General features: G+C 45.9%; 1 long non-coding RNA gene across 1 annotated transcript; it reads right to left on the bottom strand.

Annotated features, from left to right (window-relative positions):
• Window positions 1–14,214: 14,214 nt before the first annotated feature.
• Window positions 14,215–23,546, bottom strand: LOC128336969 (uncharacterized). Its single transcript, XR_008312135.1, has 3 exons — window positions 23,359–23,546; window positions 18,349–18,404; window positions 14,215–14,988 (listed from the first exon to the last, which is right to left on the bottom strand). It is a non-coding gene; the product is annotated as an uncharacterized LOC128336969 (long non-coding RNA).
• Window positions 23,547–24,830: the final 1,284 nt, after the last annotated feature.

Here is a 24,830-nt window from a genome sequence, read left to right as displayed (position 1 = left end):
CACTATTTATGTGTTGTTGCTCAACTCACCCCCAAGCAGAGACAAATGAAATAAAACAAATTTCAAAAGAAAAATAACTGATGGCGGGGACCTCCAGGTGAGGTCGGAGGTAGGATACTGTGTGGCTGCAGCTGTGGGAGGAAGAAGAAGTGAAGGGATGAGGAGAGAGAAAGAGAGAGAGAGAGGAAGAAGAGAGGAGGAGCTGTAATGTAGCAGCAGGGAGGGGGATTCGGGTGTGGGAGGCAGCAGCAGCGGTGACGGTCCCAAGAGGGGGAGAGACCAACAGAGGGTGTTTGGGGGGTGGAGTGTGTTTCAGGGGGTCTGGGGTATGTAGCGGGGAGTCGGGGGGCAAGAGGGGGAGAGACCAGAGGGTGTTTGGGAGGTGGAGTGTGTTTCAGGGGGTCTGGGGTATGTAGCGGGGAGTCGGGGGGCAAGAGGGGGAGAGACCAGAGGGTGTTTGGGAGGTGGAGTGTGTTTCAGGGGGTCTGGGGTATGTAGCGGGGAGTCAGGGGGGCAAGAGGGGGAGAGACCAACAGAGGGTGTTTGGGGGGTGGAGTGTGTTTCAGGGGGTCTGGGGTATGTAGCAGGCAGTCAGGGGGGCAAGAGGGGGAGAGACCAGAGGGTGTTTGGGAGGTGGAGTGTGTTTCAGGGGGTCTGGGGTATGTAGCAGGGAGTAGGGGGCAAGAGGGGGAGAGACCAACAGAGGGTGTTTGGGGGGTGGAGTGTGTTTCAGGGGGTCTGGGGTATGTAGCAGGGAGTCGGGGGGCAAGAGGGGGAGAGACCAGAGGGCAGGGTGTGTTTTGGGGGGATTAGTATGCGTCAAGGGGGATGAATCTGGGTGGGAGGGGGCAGGCAGGGCAGGAGTGGAGGAGGAGGAGGTGGCAGTGGGGGGAGTGGGTTTCTGGAGGGGAGGGAGGGGGGAAGCTGGGAGCAGAGGGCCACACAGAGAGGGGAACAATCAATGAATCAATCAAAGCAAACCAAACAATATGAAAAAAAAGTCCAAAAAAAAAAAAACCACCTGGGAACAATGGGCAGAAAGTCTGGGGGGGGGGGGGGAGAGCAACCAACAACAACCAGCAGGGAGGAATGGGACACACACACAGCAAAACCAGAACCAAAAGAAGCTAATTGATTTCACACAAAAAACCAAAGTAACTAAGACAGGACTCAACAGGCAGCAGCAGCAGCACCAGGGAGGATGGGGAACAACACTCAGTCTGGGTGGGAGGGGGCAGGCAGGGCAGGAGTGGAGGAGGAGGAGGTGGCAGTGGGGGGGAGTGGGTTTCTGGAGGGGAGGGAGGGGGGAAGCTGGGAGCAGAGGGCCACACAGAGAGGGGAACAATCAATGAATCAATCAAAGCAAACCAAACAATATGAAAAAAAGTCAAAAAAAAAAAAAAACACACCTGGGAACAATGGGCAGAAAGTCTGGGGGGGGGGGAGAGGAACCAACAACAACCAGCAGGGAGGAATGGGACACACATACAGCAAAACCAGAACCAAAAGAAGCTAATTGATTTCACACAAAAAACCAAAGTAACTAAGACAGGACTCAACAGGCAGCAGCAGCAGCACCAGGGAGGATGGGGAACAACACTCAGTCTGGGTGGGAGGGGGCAGGCAGGGCAGGAGTGGAGGAGGAGGAGGTGGCAGTGGGGGGAGTGGGTTTCTGGAGGGGAGGGAGGGGGGAAGCTAGGAGCAGGACCACACAGGGGAACAATCAAATTTGAATCAAAACAATCTATACACAAAGTAAAAAAAAAGGAAACCAAAGGGCAGCCAGAAAGTCTCAGGGCGGGGGGGGGGGGGGTAACAACTACCAGGGGGAGGGACTGGGGGAGTGGGTGGGACACACACAGGGAGCAAAACCAAAACCAGAACCTAATTCCACAAAGAAATCCAAAGAATGCAAGGCTCAACAGGCAGCAGCACAGGAGGGAAACAATCTTATCTGGGTGGGAGGGAGGGAGGGAGGGGGGAAGCTAGGAGCAGGGCCAGAGGGGAACAAATTAACAATCAAAATCAGAACACAAGGAATCAAATTGCAGCAATAATATAAACTAAATCCTCAGAAACACAACTCAGACAGGCAGCCAGCAATAACAATAGCAGAAGTTATTAATTAAAAACCAAAATCAGCAAATATATAAATTTACACAGAAGCAATAATTGAATGAAACTCAAAAAGTGGAACAAAAGTCAGGCAAGGCACAAAAACAGGAAAGCAATGCAGAAGAGGGGGGTGGGGGGGGGAGGAGGGAAAGCCAAAACTTTGGAAGAAGTGTTGAGAGAGAAAGGGTGAAGAGAACAGAAAACACAACAGGAAAAGTTGGAAAAAGTTGAGGGGAAAGTATTAAAGAGGTTTGGACAGAGACAGACAGAGGGCAGATGGACAAGGTGGCACACAACAACACACAGAGAGAGCAGAGAGACAGACACACACTAATGAGACACACAGTCAGCAGGGACTCACAGCAGACACCAGCAGCAAAAGAGCAAGCAAGGTCTCAGAGATGATCCCACAACTGCAGCCAAGAGAAGTTTCCAGAGAAGAGGCTTGGGTTTATATAGGTTTGAAATTCCCTCCTTTGGGAGCCCCCACCTTTGCACTCCCCCACGGCCAACAGGGTGCCAGCTCTCAACAGTGCAACAGCCAAGCAGCCTACCAGACCAAAGGACTCATTCTGGCCAATCAAAGGATCAATAGCGCAGCCAATACAATGCCTGAAAATAGCATCACAAAATGGATGCTAGGAGCAAAAGTTTCAGGAATGAGCCACAAAATGGAGGACACACTTCAAACTTTAAAGGGACACTCCAGAGACTCAATTGAACTCCCGAACCGGTTCGGGAAACCCGAGCCGGTTCGGAGCCGAACCGACTCGGATTCGGTCCGGATCGGTCCCAGAAGGGCCCGATTCGGTCCGGGATCGAACCGCCGGATCCGGACCGAACCGCACATCACTATTCTCCACTACCTTTTTTAGATTGTAAGCTCCTCGGGAGCAGGGACCTATATATGCTGCCTGCCTGTGTAATTCCACAAAATGCCTAGTACACTGGGAGTATAGTATAAATAGTAAAAATGTCCCCTGGTCTTCCATCTTCCCAGCAAATGCATATCTGTGGACCTTTGTCTCTTGATATGGCATCTAGTTTTGCCTGTACTTTCCTGCAGCCTGTTGGGAAGGAGGGCACAGACTCACCCCTGTTAATTGGGCAAAGAGGCATCTTTTAAAGCAGTGGCTCTTTTGCATTCAGCAGGAGGAGAGCAACTGTCCCTTTCCAAGCCTGGCACAGCATCTTTGCAGTGGCTGTTGCTAGTTTCTACCATTTATTGATTTTATCCTGTTTATAAACAGCCCCTGGTGGCGCAGTGGTAAAACTGCCGCCCTATAACCAGAAGGTTACAAGTTCGATCCTGACCAGGGGCTCAAGGTTGACTCGGCCTTCCATCCTTCCGAGGTCGGTAAAATGAGTACCCAGAATGTTGGGGGCAATATGCTAAAAATCATTGTAAACCGCTTAGAGAGCTTCCAGCTATAGAGCGGTATATAAATGTAAGTGCTATTGCTATATACAGCCCTATGTAAATTTGCTGGCTGGTTTACAATTAAAAGCCAACAACAATTAAAACAGTAAATCAAATAAAATAACCACCAATAAAACTTTCACAATTATAAACTAAAAGCCTGATAAAATAGATGTATTTTCAAAAGTTGCTTAAAAACAGAGAGAGATGGGGAAGTTCTGATCTCATTTAGAAGCATGTCCCAGAGGCCCTGGGGCAACCCTCTGAGTCACCACCAAAGGAGCTGGTGGTAAACACAACTGGACCTTCCCCAATGATCTTAATCAGCAGGGTTCATAGATAAGATGCGTTTCTTTTTAGACTGTGAGCCCTTTGGGACAGCAAGCCATCTTATTTATTATTTATTTTTCTATGTAGACTGCTTTGAGGGGTTTTTTGTTGTTGTTGTTTTAAAGCAGTATATTTTTAAAGCAGTTATATTCCTAACAATACATGAGATCTGATGCAGACTAGCTGCTCCTGTAAATCCCAGGAAACAAGTTGATGCAAGCACACCCTTATTTAGTTTTTCACTTTTAAAAATATTGTTGGCATTAAACGGAACAAGAATACAATGCTATATTTAGAACTAAGAATGTCAATGTGCCAAAGATAGCAAATCTGAAGTAATTACTCCCACAGCAACTATAACATCAGCCAACTACAAATCTTTATTGTTGTAAATGTAACAGCATACGATGTGTCCAAGGGGTTTGCAAAAAGTATCTAAGGGAATTCAATCAGAACAGAAGCTCTGGATTTCCTGTCTTTTGCAAGTCTGATGGCCGCCCTACCCCTTTGGAGGAGGAGGAAGAGGAAGGAACCTTCCAGCGGTGTCTCCTTTGCATATATTCTCAATCAAACTTTGGCAAATTTAAAGTATTAAAGTGGTGTAGTAAAATAATAGTTATGCTGGAATAAAATATTGCTTGTCAGCAAAGGGGGAGACACATCTGCCCAGCAAATGACTCATACACTTCATCAAGCAATCTCTCTCTCTCTCTCTCTCTCTTTCTCTCTCTCTCTCTCTCTCTCTCTCACACACACACACACTCTCACACAGGCTGACCAGATGCAGAGGTGAACAGAGAGATCTCAGGTGAGATGTGGAATGCTCATTATCACCTGAAAATCTCCATGACTAATAGGGACAACTTGGAGGTTGTGCAGTCCATAAGGTTTCCCTCTTCTAATGCACAAAGGTTTCATGTACAAAGAGCTGCTTTTCAAGCAGAATTCAACAGGTGAAGCTGTTCCTGACATGGAAGGGACAACTTCACTTGTTTGTTTTGTTAACAATTTGGAATCTCTGCCTGAAAACCCCACAGCTTTAGCATACCAAATTTCTAAGGGTTTTCAGATTTTTTTTCCTGCTCAAGTCCCTGTGCCTTAAACATCTGTCTAACAGGCAAAAATTCAGGAGGTGAAGCTATCCCATCTCCATAGCAAGAAAGGGATCTGCTTCTGCTGTAGCACTTCTGTTTGTCATGCAAGTGTGAAAATCACAGGAGCTCTCTTTCAGAGAAAAGTAGTTGATTTCTAAAGCGAAGGAGGAGAGGTTCTGTTGTTGTGATCACAATCATGACAGCAGAACCAAATAGAAATCACGATTCAGAGAGCATAAATGCTCCTCCACAGTTAGCCTTTTGTATATCAGCAAAAAATGCCTTGCTTAGATGGGCCTTTAGTATGGATTAATGTTATGCTTCCTGAATGATAGTTTCTATTTGGTTCTGCTGTCGTGATTTCTGTTTTTGCTGTTGTTTTGATAATATATCCCAACCTTGGGTCCCCAGATGTTTTGGGACTACAACTCCCACCATTAATTTGATGGGAGGTCTATCTAGCTTCCTCCAGGAACTAGACAGGCCTCCTGGAGGAAGGAGAGAGAGAGAGAGAGAGTGAAAGAGTCTGGGTGCTACAACCAGAAAGGCCCTGCCCTGCATACTTAACAATGGCATCTCAGAAGGAGATGGGAGACAGAGTGGAGCCTCCCTGACAGACCTCATAGGATGAGAAGGAGCAAGAAGAAGCAGGGGGTCCTTCAGATATGCTAGCTAGACAGACTCAGACCATTGTGGGTATTAGAGATGATAACCAGCATTTTGAGTTGGTACTCAAAACCCTCCTGGAGCCAGCTGAGGTCAAATCTCAACAGAGATGCTATTTAAGAGGGGAGGGAGATGGGTGTCCGAGTTAGCCATGTCCACACCTCTCTGAAGAAACAAATGCTGTACTTGGGGCAGGACTACAGAGAGCATCGCAAGACTGCACAACATCAGCCCTCCAGCTGCTGATGGACTACAACTCCCATCATCCCCAGCCACAGTGGCCAATAGTCAGGGATGAAGGGGGTGGGTGTGTCCAACATGTGGAGGAGGGTTGTACAGTTAGAATCGGTTAGAATCACAAACTGGCATGTAAGACAGGGCGAGGCAGCCAGGGTAGCAAACAAGAGAGCCAAGAGAGATGACTGTTGCAGCAGCAAATAGCCAAAAATATAAAGAGAGGTTTACATTCATTGATTTGTTTTTAAAATCAAAGACTACTTTTCAGCAAAAAAAAAAAAAAATGGCACACTTCACGAGGAAGACCAAAGAAAAAGAGGAGAATGAATTAGGACAGGGATACACAATTTTGGTTCTCCAAGCTCTTGCTGAACTACAAGTCACAATGTGGCTGGGGATGATGGGAGTTGACGTTCGGCAGCAGCTTGGAGAGCCAAAATTGCATACTCTTTAATTAGGAATTTAGCAGCAACAAGTGATGAAAAGGGTGGGTTTTAGACATGTAAAAACAGAGAGAGTTACAGTGCATCAACCTTTTGCACCAACTATCCTAATGACCACTTGGGGCATGTGGGGTAGAGATAGTTAGTGAGGGTCTCCTTCCTTGTCCCTGCTTTACCTCCACTCTATGACTCCTGCTTTGACTCCTCAGGTACTTCCTGTAGTGAGTCAGTCCTTTTCCTTTCCTCCTAGGGAGAAGATGGAAACATCTCTCTCTTCCTACCTATTCATTATTTATGCAGCTGATAGATAGGATAGGTCTTTCCTATCTCAAATGTACTTCACCAATCAACCAATTCAGAGTTTCTTAACCTTGGGCCCCCAGATGTTGTTGGACTACAACTCCCATCATCCTCAGCCACAAATGCCATGTCTGGGGATGATGGGACTTGTAGTCCAACAACATCTGGGGGCCCAAGGTTAAGAAACCCTGCTCTAAATAGCTGCAACAACTAAACTCTGCACTCTGTACTAGAGTGGTAGCTTCCTTGGTGCTAAATAATCACAAACCCCAACAAAAACAAGATGAAAGAAACTGGATTTCATGGCAGATTGGATGTGATGGAGTTTTAGCTCCAGGCCCCCACCTATGATCACTCGTGGCTTATTCACACAACTACCTTCACACTTGACAGCTGCGGCTGTTCTCAGTCAGGTAAGGGTGCTGACATTTTGCTGCATGACTAGGGCTATGTAGGCATCATACTCGGAACATAATGGTGGCTTACACCTTAACAGAGTTTCTTTGTCAGTTTTGCTCCATCAAATGGGTCTGAGCTGCTTAAAAAAAAATACTGTCCAGATTTTGGATTAATTATGTAAGAAGTTGGCAAAAGGGAAGACTATTGATTATGAAGTCCAATTAATGTTTCCTTCTTCAGGGTTTTACAGCCATGTGACAACACCTGTACATGAAAGGTTGAAGAAGATTCCAGTCTGTGTAGAACCTGCCAGGTTTGCACTGAAAGATACCTCTGCCAGGCAACTGCATGCATGTTATCTCCTGTGCCAATTCAGCTGTCAGGAGAGCATGATGGAGCCCTAGTCTAGAACCTCTGTTGTAGTGGGGCAAGTTTTTGACTGACTTGGCCCAAAACTTATCCATTGAGGCAATTCTTATGACCAGCGAAAATCGGGCTAGGAGAGCCTAGGCCGATTTCTGCTGGTCGTGTAAACCACCGGGCTCGAAGGCCAAATTGCCCCTGCCCTTAAACCGGGTTTGCGGAGCGAGTGCAACTCATGAAATGGTGTGCAACTCATGAGTAGACCCCTGACTGGGCGGCTAAAAAGCAGCCTCCTGGCTCCGGGGTCTCTCCAGCACGCCCTGCACACTCACACAGGGCATGCTGTTAATTCCGGGGGCTGCGTGGCCCCCAAACTCCCAAGCCCCAACTGTGACGGAGCCAGCAGTTATGTGGGTGGCCGCTGCGGCTGCCCAGGGAGGGCTTACTGGTTATCCGCGGGGAGAGCAGGCTTAGCCCGCTCTCCCTGCAAACCCGATTTGGCTCTTCTCACTTGATCTTGAGAAGAGCCTCATTAAGTGCCGTTCTGTCCTACTTCCGTCTCCCACAAGAAGCCCAAGATGGCATGCATGGTTTTCCCCTCCCCAAGAGCAGCTCACTCTAATGAGCCAGCAGGGCGCCAAACAGGGGTGGTTCAAAGAAACCACCCCCCCCGAGCTTCTGAGGGCCCCACAGTTCCACACCTCCCTATTTTCTTCATAATCTCCCTCACTTGTAGGGGCTGCTGAGGAGAGGGGAGAACATGGGCCCCCCTCCCCTAGCTACACCCCTGGCACCAAACAAGGTGAAACTGCCTTTGGTTGCTGGAAGCTCTGCTTGCACTTTTCTCTCCCACCCTGCCCTGTCCTGGAGTTGAGAGCTGTGCTGCCTGCAGAGCTGTGCAGGCTGGTTAGTGATGAAAGGCCAGCCTGCAGGTAGCTTCACCTTGTTTGGCAACCCCCCCAACCCGCAGCTTGCCCCCAACCCTGCCGCTCATTAGAATGAGCTGCTCCTGCCCCTCCCTTATTGTAGTCTCACAAGCCAGTTAGGTAGGTGGAGAGCTGGTCTTGTGGTAGCAAGCATGACTTGTCTCCTTAGCTAAGCAGGGTCTGCCCTGGTTGCATATGAATGGGAGACTTGGTGTGTGAGCACTGTAAGGTATTCCCCTCAGGGGATGGAGCCGCTCTGGCAAGAGCATCTAAATTCCAAGTTCCCTCCCTGGCAACATCTCCAAGATAGAGCTGAGAGAGATTCCTGCCTGCAACCTTGGAGAAGCCGCTGCCAGTCTGGGGTAGACAATACTGACCTAGATAGACCAATGGTCTCGGACCCAGGATATGGCAGCTTCCTATGCAGACTAATTAAGCACTTCTGCAAGGGCGTTGCACTAGCTCCTTGTGCCAAGTCTGGAGTTTGTGTTCTAGATTAGTGCTGCACTAGTGCAAAAACATTTGTGTTTGTGCAACAACGTGCTCAACCTGTTATATGCCTCATATGCTTTGCTGGAAATAGACTTGTACTTCACCACAAGGTGCTCTGCCTGTCATACCTCAGATGTTTTGCTGGGAACCTTTGTACAGAAATGCAACAATCTACTTGCATTAGTGCAGCTTTGCTGGGCAACAAGGACTTTGTTGCTCGGAGTATCAACCAGTGACTGGCCCAAGGTCACCCAGTGAGCTCCATGTATGAGTTAGGATTGGATGGATACCAGGACCCTTGGTTCGAGTCCAGCTCTCTAAGCACAATACTGCACAGACTCTCAAAAGTTTCCTATGGCACTCCTTCCTTCCCCCCGCAAAGCAGGGGTGGCAACCGTTCCCATGGTGCAGCTGGCTTTCAGAGAATGATTTTGCACTTAATCAAGTTCTACTGCTAAAGCTAAGAAAGTCTGGCTGCAGCTGTCAGGCTGGGAGAATGCCTGGGAACCATATGTAAGTGTGTAATAAATAAATAATAGCCGCATGAAGAGGAGAAGTTTCTACATTCTCAAAGAATCCCACCTTGTTTCCTTTGTCTCAATCATTGCCTGTTGGGTACTCTTGAAGATGATGAACATCCAGGAAAGCATTCTGGGGGCTGAAACTGTGAGAGTCAGTAATGATATTAACAAAACACCACGTATTCCAAATTGTTTATCCCTCCAAAGCTTAGACCCCGAGATGTGGGGAACAACATTGAACAGAGACTCATGTATGGAGAGTTGTGGGGACAGGGGGCTGCAGTTATATGTAGCCATTTCTGTTTAAGGTGTAAGAAAAAAATGCAGAGTATGGCCACTTGAGTTAGTTCTTGTTAATTCACTGCTTTGTCATCTTTTGGGGCTTGTTTATACTCTAGGGGTGGCCCAAGAAGCTTCCCCAGAAGGCTTTACAGGCAGGGGCTTCTACCCCGAATCTCCTCCAGAAGAGTGTGTGTCTGTTCATGCTCCTGCCAAACTGACCCCGAAGTACCTTTGAGATCCTTGGACCTACTCCACACACAAATCGGGCTTTGTCTTCCGAATTCTAGCTTATCTCTATATATTTCCGGGTTTTAAAAATGCTGGTTTTAAACTACTTTTCCTGAAAACATCAGAGCAAATAGGGAGAGGCACTGATAGAATCAAGGGCATGATAAGAGGGATACTCTCTTTAGAAATGCAGATATAGCTCTTTAGTAATCTCTCTCCCCCAGCTTGGCTAGAAGGAAAACACGGAGGCTTGACTCAAAACAAAACCGGAGAGCAGAGGGGAGGGGCTGCTTCCCTCAATGCTGCAAGTGTGATTTGAAGTGGCTTTGCTCGACATTTACCCCACAGCATGAAGCCCTGTGCGAATAACTCCCAGGCTTTACCACGGTAAAGCCTGGGAGTTATTTTTCTGCAAGGCTTTACTGCGAGTTCAGAGTTGCCCCCCAAAAACCGACGCAGAAAGTGGATTCTTTTTAAACTCCAGATAGAAATCAGGCTACACTTTAATGCCTGATGAAAAACCCGAATCGTGTGTGAAGTGCTCCCTGATAGCTCGCAGGGACTTCAGGGTAAATTTGGCTGATATGTGAACGCACCCCTGCCATTCCGGAGGAGATATGAACTAAAAGCTGGCTGTGGAAAAACATCAAGGTATTGCAATGCCTGAGGCGAGGCACCAAAAGCTGCCTTGCCCCACAACCCTGATGGGGTCCAGCCCCCTTTCAAAACCAACCCTTGAAAGATTTGAAAGGGGAGCAGAGGAGGAGAAGTTGCTAGCAGCCTTCTCTTCTCTCCTCATGCCTTTTGTAGGGATGTGCACGGAACTGCGGAGCTGCGGTCCGGCACTGGGGTGGGGGGTTCCTTTAAGGGCAAGGGACGTTTTACTTACCTCTCCCGCCACTTTCCCCTGACCGGCACCCGTATTTTCTTTAGTAATTGGGGTGGCAGGATACCTCCCTGCCACCCCTTCTCCCGGCGCTTGGCTGCACTGCAGTGCAAAAGGCTTTTAGAAGCCTTTTGTGTCTGTGCACACGCGCACACAATTTTTTCAGTAATCGCTTAGTGCAAAAGGCTTCCCCTGCTGCAGTCAGTGCAAAAAGCGTTTAGAAGCCTTGTGTGTATGTGTGCGTGTGCACGCAATTTCTTCAGTAATCGGGGCGGCAGGATACCTCCCTGCTGCCCCTTCTCCCGCTTCGCTGCATTGCAGAAGGGGCGGCAGGGAGGTATCCTGCCGCCCCAATTACTAAAGAAAATACGGGCGCCTGACAGGGGAAAGCGGTGGGAGGGGTAAGTAAACCATCCCTCACCCTTAAAGGAACCCCCACCCCAATCCACCCGAATCCGAACTGCCCATGTCCGGACCGGTCCAGAGGCCTGTAGAATGGCCTCCAGAATGGTCCGGGCACATCACTAGCCTTTTGCAAGCTTTGCAAGGAGTGTGTGCAGAAGGGCTGCCTGCAACACTTGCAACTGTCAGATTAGTCCCAAAGAGCCAATCAACATTTATGAAAACTTTTAATGTCTAGAAATACAAGAGCAGCTACACAGGTCCCGGGCTGGGCCCCCGCTGGAGCCCTGATAATCTGCCACCTCAGGCAACTGCCTCACCTTGCCTCATGAAAGGACCACTCTGCTATCTCCCTTGATCACATTTATTTCTTAATAAATTTGTTTGGTAAATGTATATTCTGCTTCTTACACCAGGGATGGGTATTAAGTAGTGTGGGAGCTACTGGTAGCTCCAGGGCAGGATGATCTAAAGTAGTTCTCCAGAGCCTAGGGATGTGCACAAACCAAGGTCCATGCACTGGTTCAGCACCGCGGGGAGGGGAACAGCGAGCGGGATCTTTTAAAAAAAGGAGAGTAGGTCCTTACTTGTTCTCCGCCACCACATGCAGCTTCCGGCTGCGATGGTGCTGCCCCCAAGAACTTGCAAACGGTGCCAGCACGCATTTCTGAAGAGACATGTGTCTCCTCAGGAGAGGAGAGATAGTCTTGTGGTATCAAGCATGGCTTGTCCCCTTAGCTAAGCAGGGTCCAGCCTGGTTGCATATGAATGGGAGACCACATGTGAGCACTGTAAGATATTCCCATTTGGGGACCATGAAGTCACTCTGGGAAGAGCAGAAGGTTCCAAGTCCAAGATAGGACAAGATTTTTTTTTTTAATAGGACAAGATTTTTTATTGAACCAACAAACTACCAAAGCATACAGTACGTTGCCAGCTGAGAGAGATTCCTGCCTGCAAACTTGGAGAAGCCGCTGCCAGTCTGTGCAGACAATACTGAGCTAGAAAGACCAATAGTCTGACTCAGTACATGACAGCTTCCTATGTTCCCATGTCCATCTGTGAATACCATTTGTGTGGTCAGCAACACCATGCTGATCACGCAAATGGCACCGGCGCATATGCGAACACCATGTGCATGCCAGTGCTGTGCATGCGTTATTGGAGGTAATACCGTCACAGCAGGAAGCTGCATGGGGCAGCGGTAACAGATAAGGACCTGCTCTCCTCTTTTTAAAAGATCCTGCACACCGCTCCCCTCCCTGCAGCGCCAAAGCAGTTCGGAGCTCATCTGAACTGGTTCAGCGCCAAACCAATGCACGAACTTCGGTTTGGGCACATCGCTACCAGAGCCTTCTTCACATGTTACGTTCAACACTCATACAAGTGTACATTGTACACATATGAAAGCCCAGTTCAGACATTATGCTGTATGAGTGAACAGATGTTTGTACATATTTGTGTGAATGACTGTACCTGTGTTCATTTTAAAAGTGAACCTGGATACAGGCCCTTCAAATGCACTGGACAGATAGGATGTGTACTTCTGTACCTGTGTTCAGCATAATATGTGAATGCACAGTGCACTCTCATTGTACAAGTGTTGAACATAACGTGTGAATGGGCCTGCAATTATTCACACATTACATTGAAGGTACAGCAGTACACATTGTATCTTTCTCAGAGGCATCTGGTGGGCCACTGTGTGAAACAAGATGCTAGACTAGATGCCCTGAAAGCCTGATTCAGCAGGGCTGTTCTTATGTTCTCATGTTAATATAAAAGCAAATGAGGCCTAAAGTAAAAGGCATCTCTAGGTAGTGCTGAGAAAAAGTCCTGCCTGAAACCCTGGGCGTTTTTCAGATTACATACTACAACAGGGGTAAAATGCTTCAACTTTGCAGTAATTGGATCCTGTTGAAAATGATCCCCAGAATCTCAAACTCCTACAATGGGAAAATACAGCTATTTTCCTGCAACGGATCTGCAATGTTGCAGCACTATAACACAAGATAACATCCAAACTAAAGCATCGGAAATGTGGACAGCACCTTGCTGTCAGTGCAGGGATTGCGGTGTCACAACACAGGAAGTACGGAAGCACACTTAGCAGATCCGTAGTGACACTGTTGTTGGGTTTAAGCTGGAAAGTGCCCAGGACAGCTGCATTGAACTAAACGGACCCATCTGACATAAGGGAACTTCTTTCCTTCCTATTTCCTAAAAGCTCTTCTGAATGGCAATCACAAAATTTGATGTCATCAAGGCATAGGGTGCTTTACAAAGTAACATAAGAAATATCAGATTCTTGCCCTGAGGAGCTTACAAGCTACATTTAGACAGGGGATTGAAGTGGGCGGGGGGAGGCAAGGGTGATAAATGCAGTATTCTCCAAAACACAGGAAATAACAGGAAGCTACATCAGACAATTAGAGGGGGCAAATTCTAAACAATACTTATTGATACAATATTGAGTAGTACAATAACTTCATTAGGCAGGATAGGTAATCAGAGTGGTGTAATATCTTCATTATGACCTGCTAAAATGTCCCAAAGGAGCAAGGAGGCTTTTGAGTTCATCAGAACACTTCTTCAGACAAGCAATAATGAAATTGCTTTTGAGTCTTTCCCCCTCCCAGCTCTTGTTTATTTTAGGTTTGAGACAAAAAGGGGATAAATGTACATTTGTTTTAAAACTCCTCTCCCCACTTATTCTCTTGCATTTTGCAGGCAGTTTTTATAACAAAATGAAGGGGAAGTAATAATGTTTTTGAGTCTTTGGTTTTGACAATACGCCTCCAACATGTTCCCTAAAATGAAGGGCCTGAAGTGATCCTTCTTTAGCACAAATAGAACGCCTGATGAAGTGGTGATGTGAAGATTGTTGCTTGCTTTTATAACCAACTAGTAGATGAGGCCTATCATTGACTGGGCAAAATCATTTTGCCTAGATTACACTTACAGGAAAGTTCAAGAAATTAAATATAAGTAATAGAATGTGCTGGCAAAAGGGAAGGGAAGGAATAATTTGAAATTTGTAGGATCTCAACGTTAATTTTAATGACTCAATTTTAATGTAAAACGCCCAGAGATGCAAGTTTGGGGCAGTACAGAAATATTTCAAATAAAATAAAATAAAATAAAATAAAATAAAATAAAATAAAATAATTACCATAAATGGTAAATTCCAATCATAGTAAATTTGAATCTGAGAAAGATATTCTGCTTCTCTTGCACATGATCTTGTTTCTGAATTATTTATCTGATTATTGAGTGTGAGGAATCTGTTCAGAACAATAGTGGCTAACATCTGAGGATTTTATTCAGAACTTCTGCTACAAAATACTTTGTATAACCTCCCCCTCCCAGCCTATTCTGGTGTCAAAACCACCTAATTTCAGTGGCAGGATTGTGGATGCAACATTTGGAATTTGTAGGTAATTGGGAAGTATGACTTTCACACACAAACACACTCACAAACTCTTTAAAAGGTATAATAAAGTCTGCTCGTTTGCCTTATAAAAGCAGCTCAAGAAATGTAGCAAGAGAGGCCTTTTCTGGCTTGGAGATGAAGTATAACATTTCTCTACGTTAGGTTGTTGTTAAAGGCGTAAGGCTAGTAAAACAAACAAACAAACAAACAAACAAACAAACAAACAGCAGCAATCCTATGTGAGAAGTCCTTTTTGGAGGATACATCTTAACTTAGATTTCATGTGTAGTCTTTTTTCTTCCTTCTACATTTTTGTTGGTTAGGGAGCAATTTCAAATCAATCTGCAATGCTTACAAAATGAGACAGATTGCCACCTTCTGTGGAAAAGCTTGTGGGAGAAGGGAAATGCCAGAAGCCTCCCCCTCTCTTTCAGAGGCGCCAGTTCCAAGCCTGAAAAAGATTGGAACATGGAAAGTCTTTGCTGTGCAGAAGCCGGAAAGAGCTCTGTGCTCAGTACAAGGACAGACTTTCTCCCTCCATCATGGTGCATTTTGCTGTAACCTCTGAAAATCCAGAAGAGGGAAATGTAGGCAAACTCTCCTTCCCCTCAACATTACATTCTCACCCCTGGCTCCACTTTTTGACTTGTGATCAAAATGAAGCAAAGAAAATCAGATTGGCCATTTTAAGATTTGCATTCATTTATTCATAGCACAATCCTGAATGCATGTGAAAGCAAAAAAGCATGAAGAAGATGATGTACCCAATGCATTCTTCAAAGGTAAACAATAAAGCCCTCTTCAAGAATTATTGTAACAGATGCTGTGCATGAGTCCAACACACACAGGATGTCCCACCCCGACACATCCCTCATCCCCTCCCCCACACTGCTTATGGTTACAGCAGCATTCATCTGGAGAGGTGAAGGCCGTAGCCATGAAGGTGGGTCTTTCCAGCACCTGATCATGGAAATGCCTGCCATCACGATTACAATGTTCGCCTCTTCAGTTGAATGCTGCTGTAACTATGAACAGCATGGGTGAGGGGGTTAGTGATGTGCCAGGCGGGACTTCGACATCCACTTTGGATGCTCTGCTTGTGCAGAGTCTTTTAAAATAATGTCTAGATAGGGCTTTTGCCGCCTTCATTATTAGACTCTGTTATGGCGCAGTGGGAAAATGACTTGCCTAGCAAGCAAGAGGTTGCTGGTTCGAATCCCCACTGGTATGTTTCCCAGAATATGGGAAACACCTATATTGGGCAGCAGCGATACAGGAAGGTGATGAAAGGCATCAATCTCACACTGCGTAGGAGGAAGCAATGGTAAACCCCTTCTGTATACTACCAAAGAAAAACTACATGGCTCTGTGGTCACCAGGAGTCGACACCGACTCGAGGGCACAACTTTACTTTACTTTTTATGTTTTGAGGATGGCATCCATTGTTCTCTGGCTCTGCTGTTCGACATTTTAAATATGAGGTTTTTATTTTATTTTATTTACTTACATTTATACCCGTTCTTCTTCCAAAGAGTTCAGAGCAGTCCACATTTTAATGTTTATCCTCACAACAGCCCTGTGAGTTAGGTTAGGCTGAGAAATAAGTGACTGGCCCAGTGTCACCCATGGCTGAACAGGGATTTGAACTTGGGTCTCCCCAGTCATAGTCCAACCCTCTAACTACTACATCTTGCTTTTAGTAGTAGCTCAGATTGAACACGGTTTACATTTAATATTAATCTTCCTTCTCATATTTATGTGAAAAGCACCCAAGGTGTTGTAAATAATAGCTGTGATTTGAACAAGCAGCTCAGGTCCTGCAAAAGGATATTCAGTACCAAGAGCTCCACTTGCTAGAACAGTTGTTCAAAACACTTTGCAACACCTCAGATTTTTGCAACCTAAACTGGGTTGCACTTATTTATTTATCATATTTCTATACTGCCTGATATAGACATCTCTAAGCAGTGTACAAAGTTAAAACATAACAAATGTAAAACTATATAAAGCAGTTAAAATTCACAAAACAAGTAAAAACAACCTCAGTCGATAAAAACATATTAAAAATTAAAAGTTTAATTTAAAGCCTGGGAAAAGAGGTACATCTTGATGGTCTTCCTAAAAGCAAGCAGAGAAGGAGATGCTCTCATTTCAACAGGGAGCATATTTCGGAGTCCTGGAGCAGCCAAGGAGAAGGCCGAGTGGCCACAAAACTGGCCAGTGGCAACCGTAACCAGACCTCTCCAGATGATCTTACTAAGCAACAGGGTTCATGATATAGAAGATGCTCGCTCTCTAAAGTACCCTGGACACAAGCCATTGAGGGCTTTATAGGTAATAACCAGCACTTTGTTATTCGGAAACAGATCGGCAGCCAGTGCAATTCTTGTAAAATCAGTGTTATATGGTCCCTTCAGTGATCCAACTGGCTGCTGCATTGTGTACCAATTGTAGTTTCTGAATTACATACAAAGGCAGCTCCATGTAGAGTGCATTACAGTAGTCAAGTCTGGAGGTTACCAGAATATGGACCACTTTTTACCTCCAGAAATGGACGTTGCCAATGTATCAGCCAAAGTTGATAAAAAGCACTCCTGGCTTCTGCCTCAATCTGAGAAAACATAGATGGTTTGGGGTCCAGGAAAACTCCCAGACTACGTACTTGATCTTTCAGGGGAAGTGTAACCCCATCTAGAACAGGCAGATCTAAACCATCTCTCAGGTCCTGAACCCTACAGTCAGTAAGGTGTGCCGTCAAGTCGATTTTGACTCCTGGCACCCACAGGGCCCTGTGGTTTTCTTTGGTAGAATACAGAAGGGGTTTACCATTGCCTCCTCTCGCGCAGTATGAGATGATGCCTTTCAGCATCTTCCTATATCACTGCTGCCTGATATAGTACCAGTGGGGATTTGAACCAACAACCTTCTGCTTGTTAGTTAAGCATTTCCCCGCTGTGCCACTTAAGATAACTCTACAGTCAGTACCGCCCCCCCCCATTTGGATTCAACTTCAGTTTGTTATCCCTCATGCAGCCCATTATCGCCTCCAGGCAGGCATTTAGGGGAGTTATGCCATTTCCTGATGAAGCTGATATGGAGAAATAGATCTGGGTGTCATCAGCATACTGATAACACCCTGCACCAACCCTCCTGATAATCTCTCCCAGCGGTTTCATGTAGATGTTAAAAAGCATTGGAACAGAATGGAGCCTTGAGGAGCTCCACACTTTAGCTCTCACTTTGCAGAATAACAGTCTCCAATCAACACCATCTGGAATTTGCCAGAGAGGTATGAATGGAACCACTGTAGAACAGTGCCATCCAATCCCACCTCCCTTAAGAGATTCAGAAGGATACCATGGTCGATGGTACTGAAAGGATACTATGGTCAATAGTATGTGTTGCATCTTTGCAAGCTAGGCAGTGTATACCATCCCTTTAAATTGTTAGTCTTTGTAATTCATAAGAACATAGATATTAAGCCACCTTATGCTGAATCAGACCATTTGTCCATCTAGTTTAGTATTGTCTGCACTGACAGGCAGCAGTTCTCAAAGGTTTCAAATGATAAACACCCCACCACCACCTATTTGGATATGTCAGGGATTGAACATGGAACCTTCTGCATGCTCAGATGCTGTTCCACCACTGAGCTTCCTAAGAGGGAGGTGCTTCACAACACTGGAGCTCCAGTCCAAAGAACTGTGGCACAGCCTAATCTCACTTTGTTACTAAGGAAGGTAAAGATCTGCAGTTTGTTCCTTTCTATAGCCTACAATGAGAAAAACATGGATACGTTTGTGGTACTCACTCATGAGCTTGTGTTTCTGGATGCCCAATACAGAGACAGAAGCCATTCAGATGTGCCTAAGATGCAAAGGGTTAATAATACAAACACAAGATTATTCATAAGGCCAAAGTTCACTGATGATGGCAGCTTGCTAAAGAAACATCCCACAACAGAAATAAGACAAGTTCCATTTCAGTTTTCTTAGTATTTTTCTTAGATTGGAAAAAGTCCGATATTTGTACATTGTTTGTAAATTTGAAATGTTCTGAAAGGTTTAAATATTTTGTTATAATGAGCAATAACCAACCACACCCAGGTGCCATATGTGTGTGTGTTTTCTACTCATACTCCCCTTGATGATGATGTCAGTCAAGGCTGTCAACTGATTAAATAAATCTTAAGTCAATTAATCACATTAATGGTAATACTTCATTTCTTTAAGTTGGTGCAGGTATATACCACACAGACTTGAGGCTATTCCCACAGTCACTGGAAAGCAGGCAATGAGAGCTTAGCCTGCTTTCCAGCGATCATTTGAACCACTGGGCTTGCGGGCGAGCTCGGTGCTTCCAAGGCAGCTTGCCCACCTAAATCCCCCTCCCCTTAAATGAGGTTAACGGAGCGAGCGCTCAGTTGACCTGGTTTTTTTGCTCATGTGCTGCCGCGGTGTGCGACAACACACAAGTAGACCCCTGACCGGGAGGCTACAAGCAGCCTCCCAGTCTCGGGGATCCCCTCAGAATGCTCCGCACGCTTGTACGAGGCATTCTGGGACTTCTGGGGGCCGAGCGACCCCTGATCCCTGCAGCCCCCACCGGCTCCGTGACGGAGCCAGTAGTTGTGTGGGCGGCTGATCCGGCCGCCCAGGACTACATGTTTTATTGTCTGCAGGAAGAGCAGGCTAAGTCAGCTTTCCCTGCAAACCACTGCGAGGCGCTTCACATCACTTGTGTGAAGTGCCTCACTCTCTTAGTACTAGCTGACATTCTTACCAAAGTTAAAAGTACATAACAGAAGCTATACCTATGGAAGACTCTGCAACAGAGCTCAGCCCATGGTGTTGCTGAACAGGCAAGCGTGTGCAGAGGGAGAGGGAGTAGCAATTGTCACTGTTCCTCCATCCCTCCAAAAGTACTTTTTGAGGCATCTGGTGGGCCACTGTGTGAAACAGGATGCTGGACCTGATAGGCCTTGGGTCTGATCCAGCAGGGCTGTTCTTATGTTGTTATTTACTTCAGAGATATCTGTGCAGCTCTCAGTCAGGAACATATTTCTGAAGTCAAAAAGTACTTTTGGAGGGAGGGGAGAGTAGCAAAACTCATTCACATTAAAAATAGACATACCTTAAAATGCACCTTTAAAAACAATTATTGTTAATTGATTAATTGGTTAGAATAATCACTTAAAGACCACAGCTGTAATTATAATACATTGTGATAATTATGCTGTCCTATTGAGCCAGAATCTGCTAAGCTATGAGCAGCTACACCCTAACAGCCATGCAAGTATAGGGAGCTGATAAATAATCTTATGCAAGAGCATAGACTTGTTAACTGAATGAAGAGAAGACAGACATTAGACACCATATGGTGTAATGTGTTTTCTTCAATACAATGCTATTAGAGGTCTGCAACATGTAGAAAATCAGTAATGTGATTAAAGTTCCCAAGAATCTTACTCATATAAATACCAGTCCACCATAACATTTTTAAAAGTACTGATTTTGCATGTATGTGAAAAATGATAACTATTGTTCTGAGAGGTTTTGTTTTGTTGTGACTATTCCCCAGTTTTTTAGAAAATCATATTTCTTTGGAGAATTTATTTCTATAACAATTAAGTATGGATTATTTTGTTGAGGTAAGGGGGAATGTAAAGAAAATTAAAGTAATACAAATAGAATTAGAAAGGAAGGGAAACTTCCTTTGGGTACAGGGAACAATCTTATTCTTTTCTTTAAAAAAAATATAAACAGCTTTGAGAATGTTTTTGTTGGAAAGTGGTACAGAAATATTATTATTAATTAAAAATAAATAAAGTGTTAACATCAAATGCATTTAAAAACCAGATTAAATTACTCCTGGGTTGTATTATTGAAATTAAGTAGTCATTTAGAATAACTCCTAAGTGGTAAGTATTATTCAAGTCAGTCTGGATATCAGCCAGTGAGAATGAAAAACATCTTTACCTATTACCTAAAAATCTTCAGGAAGAGCATGCATTAATAAGGGCAGAAAAGATCCAGAAATGAGGTGCCACAAGAAAAATGCTGCTGCTCCTTATGCCACCCCACAGCAATAAGGAGCTGCCAACAAAAAATAATAGGTACACGTAGCAGGGCCTCCAAAGGAGCTGTTGGGGGGTGGGAAGGTTCATATAGAAGTCTTTCAACCACGGGGGTGGGGGTGGGGCGGTGGTGGTGGTCATCACTGCTCTCTAAATTGTAGCACAGCTTTGCAAATTTGCACAGGTGCAAAAAAATTTGCTACAAAGGGATGAATTACTCTTTAAAATGAATCCCAGCCTGGCCTTAGACGATCATGTAATATTTCCCAACCATGCCCTTGAGTATTTAACAGCAGCTTGGCATGCAAAAATCAAGCAGCTGAGGCTATCCTTATGGTTTTATTTATATGTCAGGATGACAAAGCTGCAGTCTGATTAATTTCTGGGTATCAAGCTTGCTGTTAGGCATGGGAGCAGGGCCAGGAACAGGTTCTAACCCTAGTATAAAAGCAGGTTCAGGATTGCCAGCTTGCATTCAACATCTGTGTGACAAGCAGGCAGACATTCCACTGGTGCAGCATGTCCCATTCACTGTTGTGCAAATAAGAGCTCCTGCTGCTGCTGTCTTTAATAGCTGCACAACATGCTGAAATTTACAGAACCAATGTCAGAAAAAAGGTAGCAACTTCAGTGTTAATGTAAACTGAAAATCAACAAAGATATGTTCCTTATGAGGCAAGGTTACAGCATCTGGGGCTTTTTATTTTTGAAAAGAGGTAACTACGGGGAGACATGATAGAAGTCTATAAAATTATGCATGGAGTAGAGAAAGCTGACAGAGAGGAATTTTTCTCCCTGTCTCACAACACGTAGAACCAGGGGTCATCCCATTAAACTGAAGGCCAGGAAATTTATGACAAACAAAAGTAAGTACTTTTTCACACAGCACATCATTAATATTCTCTGTATCGGATGTAGTGATGGCCACTAGCTTGGATGGCTTTAAAAGGGGCTTAGCCAAATTCATGGAGGACAGGTCTATCAATGGCTACTAGTCTGGTGGCCATAGGCCACCTTCAGCCACAGAAGCAAGATGCCTCTAAATACCGGTTGCAGGGGAGCAACAGCAGGAGAGAGGGCATGCCCTCACCTCTTGCCTGTGGGTTTCTCAGAGACATCTGGTGGGTCACTGGGTGAAACAGGATGCTGAACTAGATCGACCTTGGGCCTGATCCAGGAGGTGGTTATGTGATCTTGAGTTTCCTAGTTATAAACCAGGTCCTCAAGGCCTACACTGCTTCGAGAATTATTCTAGGAAGTGGTTTGCTCACAGTGGTGTGGGGAGAGGGCTTCCTGGCTTTCTCTTTCCCTAGCTCTGTCCTGATTGGCTAGGTTGAATGCTCTGATTCAATTGCTCACACCACCAGTTCTGGTGGCCATGAGCTGAGGTTCGCTTGAAACGTGACATCCTGTTTGTAAAATAAAAATTTACCCATGGCAAAAGTGTGTGTGTGTGTTTCATGCACTGAACAATCCTATATAATAAAGAGCCAGGGTGTGCGCCCGTGTCTCTGTGCCTGTGTCTTTCTCGGCCGTTCTGGGCATGCGCTCTGCGCATGCCCAGAACGTCCGAGAAACATACGGCCGCAGAGACACGGTGGCCATGTTGTCTCCCGGGACGAAAGAAGGAGAAGCGGGGACCAGGGAGGGCAGAGGCGGCAGCGGCGGGATCAGCCCAGCCGCTAAAAAGGAGGATGAGAAGTGGGGACCGGGAAGAGGCGGCAGTGGCAGGACCGGCCCTGCCGCAAAAACGAAGGAGAGCAAGCGGAAACCGGGGAGGGCAGATGTGGCAGCGGTGGGACCAGCCCTGCCGCAAAAACGAATGAGGAGAAGCAGAGACCGGGGGAGGACAGAGGCAACAGCGGCGTTGAGGAGGAGATTTCTCCGATGAGGAGAGACAACGGGGGTGGGACCGGCCCGGCCGAGTTAAAAAAAAACATGGTGGCAAGACCGGCCCGGACCCGCAAAGGAAAGAAACGGCGGCAGCAGATCATATCCCTACTAGCGCCCATTATTTTAACGGACTTAAAAACACTATTTGCATATAAAACAGGTTGCTGTGTCTGTGTGTGCTTCATGTGAGCACACCAATGCTTTGTATAGTAATACTCTTAGCCATTGACTCCAGGCATGAAAACCATATATGTGTAGGTTGAATGGCCCAATTTAAATGTGATGTTAAGCAAATAGAACCCTGTATTATAAGTAAGTGTGTGTTTGTGTGTACACACACACACACACACACACACACACAATATTTTGTACCAACAATGGCATGCAAAACTTCAAGGACCCAACATCCACATACAAGATTAAATAACCTGAAAGGTATTAAAGCAAATCTTAACCAGCCATGTTTTATTGCTATCAGGTGGATGTAAAATTCCATTGGCAAGGGTACAAAATTCACAATACAAAACAAACAAGCTTGCTAGTGTTCTCTCCAAAGGCCTAGCAGGTTCTAGTAGGACCAGCTCACTGCTACCTTCTAGCAGTTTCATCCCAACCCTACTCTGCTGGTTTTCCAGCCTTTTCAGCTCACACAACCTTCATCAGCACACACTCTCACAGCCCTCCTCTGCTTGACTGCTCAATCCTCCCTTTTATCAAGTTCCAAAGGGAAACCTTAACCCGTCAGGGAGTTCCTTCCCTCAGGCAACCAGAACCTTCTGTCTCTGCATGGAGACGACCAATCTCAACACTTTGTAACTTTCCCTCCAAAACACTGTAGCAGACAGCTTTTACCTCAGACATGGCTGCTAGGGCTTGCTGCCTTTTAATCAGGGGCAGCTGGTCAGTAAGGGCAGGGTGGCCTCCCCCCACCCGCACACACACACACAAGAGTGTGTCAGAGTGAAGGGCAGGACAGAAAATAAAAATAAAATACTGTGGGTGTTTTCCCACTGAGACAAGTGCACGTGTGTCTCTTTTGTCCTTTTATTTTACAAACAGGATGTCACATTTCAAGCGAACCTCAACTCATGGCCACCAGAACTGGTGGTGTGAGCAATGCAGGACACCCAAAGCAATGAGGTGAGAGAACAGCCTTGATTAGCAGGCTATTCCCTCCAGTAGCAGAGCAGGGGAGAAAGGTGGCAGCCAATCTGCAGGGAGGCAGGGAACCTCCTGCCCCCCCCCTCCTCTGCCTGCTGCTGCAGCTTCCCACATGCTGCCACTGGAAGGAATAGCCTGCTGACCAAGGCTATTCCCTCACTTCCTTGCTTTGAGCGTCCTGCATCAGGGGCGTAACTACCATTAGGCAAGGGGAGGCGGCTGCCTGGGGGCCCCCACGCCTCAAGGGACCCCCCAGAGGCAAGTCACATGAAGCAAGTCACATGACTATATATTGTGAAGTGTGTGTGTGTGCATCAGCGAGGGGCCCATTTTAAAATTTTGTCTCTGGGCCCACTCCAGCCTTGTTACGCCCCTGTCCTGCATCACCGCCTCCCCAGATGAGACACAAAAAGGGCAAAAGAGACAGATGTGCACTTATCTCTTTTGCCCTTTTATGTCTAATCCGGGGAGGCGGTGATGCAGGAAGCCCAAAACAACAAGGTGAGGGAATAGCCTTGATTAGCAGGCTACCTCAAAACATACCGGTTTAGCCAGGCTTTTAGATTATAAATTTAAAGCTTTGGATTTTAGAGTTTTAAAAAATTGTTTATTACAATTAATTGTATTAATTGTTTTAACAGTTGCTTTTAGGTTGTGAACCGCCCAGGGACTGTTTTGTTTAGAGCGGTAGAGATATAATAAATAGACAAACAAACAAACATTCCCTCCGGTAGCAGAGCAGGGGAAGAAGCTCCCTGCCACCCAGCAGATCTATTGCCCCTTTTCTCCTCTGGCTGGCTGGACATCTTTTACCAGCCATGGACTGTTTTCTTTTCTTTTTTTGTGGGGGGAGTGTGTGGGAGGGGTGCTGGCTGCTGCTAGAGTTGAATGGCTCAAACCACTCAGTGTCTGTCACCTGTGAGTAGGCCCATTGGAAATCATGGGCTTACTCATATGTAACATCCACTGCATGGTTTTCGCAACCAGCGTCCTTGCCCTGCCCCCAGTCCCAGATGGCAGCCGCCATCACTGCTTTCAATCCCTGCAGAGCCTGGAGGGGATATAGAACAAAGTGAAGAAAATCAACCCACAAAACATAACAGGAAGGAGTCATTCCTTCACAAGCTGTATGCATCAAATCTGGGGAGTGGGTGGACTTGCTC

The sequence above is a fragment of the Hemicordylus capensis genome, chromosome 1 (assembly GCF_027244095.1).
Source record: "Hemicordylus capensis ecotype Gifberg chromosome 1, rHemCap1.1.pri, whole genome shotgun sequence".
Classification (NCBI taxonomy): Eukaryota; Metazoa; Chordata; class Lepidosauria; order Squamata; family Cordylidae; genus Hemicordylus; species Hemicordylus capensis.
The sequence above is the reverse complement of the archived record's forward strand: the minus strand, read 5'-3'. Positions and strand labels throughout refer to the sequence as shown.